We start from the raw sequence: 4,442 nt of genomic DNA, 5'->3' as shown, positions 1-4,442 counted from the left end.
CATAAATACACACGCAGTTACGCATACACACACATACACACACATACACACACACTCAAATACATACACATATACATGCACATTTTTTTTCATTTATACACCTGTTACCAACAAACAGTACAAACAAAACTAAACACTCAAACAATCAACCAACTAACCAATCAATCAATCAATCAAACAATCAATCAATCAATCAATCAAACAATCAAACAATCAACCAATCAACCAGCCAATCAATCAATCAATCAATCAAACAATCAAACAATCAAACAATCAATCAAACAATCAAACAATCAACCAATCAATTAATCAACTGTTGAAGGCACGCACTACACAAATAAATATATATTTGTTAATAAATAATATAGCAAATATATGCGTTAATCCATACATAAACAGACAGTAGAAAAAAAAACCTTTCTATGTGTAAATAAATATGTATTAGTATATGCATATGTATTAGTATATGCAGTACATACACGCACACACCACACACACCCATCATACATACATACATACATACATACATACATACATACATACATACATACATACATACATACATACATACATACATACATACATACATACATACATACATACATACATACATACATACATACATACATACATACATGCAAACATACATACATGCAAACATACATACTTACTTACTTACATGTATACACACACATACATACACACACACACACACACACACACATACGTACATGCTACATCCTATGCAATACATGTACAATATGAATGAATACATGGGCAGATGCATAGTTAAGCCTCTGGACGTATGTATATATGATTGGAGGATGGAGTTTATCTCATCATTTAGTTGTTGTATTGAGTTGCCAACTGGTGTTTTGATGTTGTTGGTGTTGTATTTTGGTATTTATTAAAGTATTTTATTGTATCGTATGTATTTCTGTATTCTATTTTGTATTGTATGTATTTCTGTATTCTATTCTGTATTGTATGTATTTCTGTATTCTATTCTGTATTGTATGTATTTCTGTATTGTATTTCTGTATTGTATGTATTTCTGTATGCTATTTCGTATTGTTTGTATTTCTGTATTCTATTTTACATTGTATGTATTTCTGTATTCTATTCTGTATTGTATGTATTTCTGTATTCTCTTTTGTATTGTATGTATTTTGGGTATTATTTTATATATATATTTATAGTATTGTATTGATGAAAATGATATCTAGGGTATTTAGACGATTTAGAATCTCTAAAAAGTAATAGTACTTTTTAAAGTTCTAAATAAATATTTAATTTAATTCCACAGTAACTATAATAATTATTGTTATTATTCCATAAATCCATAATAATAATAATAATAATAACTATAAAAATAATTATAACAATAATTATATTGATGATAATGATGTGGTAATTTTTGACGGTTTTTTGATTTGATAATGAGGCTAGCAAGAGTCCAAGTCCAACTGAGGTAATTTTGGATTTCACATGATCGCATTTCTTTTTTTTACTTTTAAATATATTTTTTTAAATATTTTAAGTCGATATTTTACCTAAAGTCTAAAATTGTATCAATAAATCTTTCTATTTTGGTTTTTTTTCGTTTTTGTGGTGCTTTTTATTTGATTTGATTTTTATTTTATTTGATATTTTTTATTTGTCTCGTTGTTTCGCTAATGTATTGTGTTGTTTCAACTCGTATTTGTATTTCCTCGTTACTCTATTGTATGGTTTTCGGTGTCGTTTCGGTATCGTTTTGGTTTTGTATCGTTTCGATATTGGATTTGTCTCGTCTCGCTATTGCATGATATCATTTCGTTATTATGTTTCTTTTTTTTCGTCATTGTTTTGTGTAAATAAACTCAGAACAAAACAAAAATTAAAGATTGCAAAAACAAAAACAACAACAAAAACAAAGTAAACAAAAACCAAAGATTGCAAAGAATTTAAATGATGACGCAACATCGAACAAAGAAAGAGAAATAACACGAACAAAGAAATATTAAAAAAAGGTAGAAAGCTGCATGCCGCAATATTGGGCGGTTGATTTTATGCAATATAATCCAATAGCGATACATGTTTGTATCGGTGTATTTTGTATTGTGTATGTATTACGTATTTGTATAATGTTATATATGGGTGCATGTATATTTGTATGTTTATTTGTATGTTTTGTATGTTTTTTGTATGGTTTGTATGTTTTTTTGTATGGTTTGTATGTTTGTTTGTATGGTTTGTATGTTTGTTTGTATAGTTTGTATGTTTGTTTGTATGTTTTGTATGTTTGTTTGTATGTTTTGTATGTTTGTTTGTATGTTTTGTATGTTCGTTTGTATGTTTTGTATGTTTATTTGTATGTTTGTTAGTATGTTTCATGTGGATGATTGTATGTTATATATGGTTATTTGTATGTTCCATATCGGTATGTGCATTTGGTAGGTTGGTAATTGTATGTTTGTATTGGAATGTTGTATATAAGTATTAGTATGCTGCATGTGTTGATGATGATGAAGATGAGGATGAAGATGATGAAAAAGAAGATAATGATGATACTGATGATGATGATTATGATGACGATAATAATGACGACGATGATGATGATGATGATTACGACGACGATGATGATAACGATGATGATGATTGTTAAAAATAAGATCAAAAAGACAAGTTGTTTGTTATTGTGCATAGCAAATTGCTATATTCTACCAAGAGAGGTTAATGACGTCAATTTAGATATCAAAAATGATAACAAAAAACTGACGATGACGATGATGATGATGATGACGATGATGATGTGGATGACGTCAGAAATGAGGATGCTGGTGGTGATAATGGTGATGAGGATGGCGAACATTGAAGAAGATGATGAATGAGATGGCTTGATCGTGCTGTAATTAACTACGCGCACACACGCACACACCCACACACACACGTACACACACCCACGTACACACACACACACACGTACTACACACTACAACAAACACGCACGCACACACAAACACACACAAACACATACACACTCACAAACACGTACTACACACTACAACAAACACACACACGTACACACACACACGTACACACACACACACACACACACGTACACACATACGTACTACACACTACAACAAACACGCACACACACACACGTACACGTACACACGTACACACGTACACACACTACAACAAACACGCACACACACACACGTACACACACACACACGTACACACACTACAAAAAACACACACACACACTGCGAAGGAAACTCCTTCAAAAAAAATATTTCTTAACGACATTGTTAATGTTTTTATATAGGATTATTGAAACCCGTCTAGGCGAATTACTTAGGCGCATCAACACACGCACACAAAACACACACACAACCAAAACACACATACACACACACAAACAAACACACACAAACACACACATACGCACTTATTAATATGGTATATATCTTCTGTACATGAATGATTGAAAAAAAATTCTTAAAAATGCAAAAACTCTGTCTGGCCAGTGTTGATAATATCATAAAAGAACTAAAAAAAATAGATATATACACGGATGTTCAAATATGTATCCGCTTATAAAGCGATTATATGTGTGTGTGTGTGTTTTTGTGGGTCAATCAGTGTGTATCTAAAAATGTGTCTTTGTGTGTGTGTAAGTTTGTTTCTTTGAGAGTGTATTACATGTTTGTGTCTGTGTGTGTGAGAAGGTGTGTGCCTCTGTGTGTGTTTCGTGCATGTGTGTGCGTGCGTGTGTGTGTGTTTGTGAATGTGGATCTAATAAATATTTCATACAGAGATAAATTTTTTTTGTTGATAGGGCGAATGAAAAAAATAATTTTTATCACGTGCGAGAGGAATCATATTTGTTATAAATGTATTATTATTATTATTATTATTATTATTATTATTATCATTATTATCATTATTATCATTATTATTATTATTATTATTATTGTTGTTGTTGTTGTTGTTGTTGTTGTTATTTCTATGTTTATTGTCTTCTATATTATCATTTTTATTATTTAACTTTATTATTACTATGTTAGTTTTTAGATATATTAGCGTTTTTTATTTATTTATTATTTTTATTTATTCGTTTTAATTTTATTTTCCATGATACTTGATCATATGTTAGCGAATGTTAGTTAGCATGACACGACGCAGACATGGCGTTAAATATGCGAGGGTTGCCTTGCATTCGAAGCCGGTCTCATCAACAGCAGGACCAAGTTCCTTAAGCGCCGACACACTATACTTACCTACCAAGTAATGCCTTTAAGCCTTTGAGGTTTTAAATAAGAGGCGCTATATAAATCATCAGATGCTAGTCTAAAAAAGCTTTCTTTGCCAACTAATAAGTGTTAATGAATTTACTCTCATTTCGTTGCAGAGAAAAAAATGAAAATTGTCAACTTTATCAATAACAGCAA

This window comes from Helobdella robusta, assembly GCF_000326865.2.
Source record: "Helobdella robusta unplaced genomic scaffold HELROscaffold_34, whole genome shotgun sequence".
NCBI classification, from domain to species: Eukaryota; Metazoa; Annelida; class Clitellata; order Rhynchobdellida; family Glossiphoniidae; genus Helobdella; species Helobdella robusta.
This window is presented reverse-complemented; position numbering follows the sequence as displayed.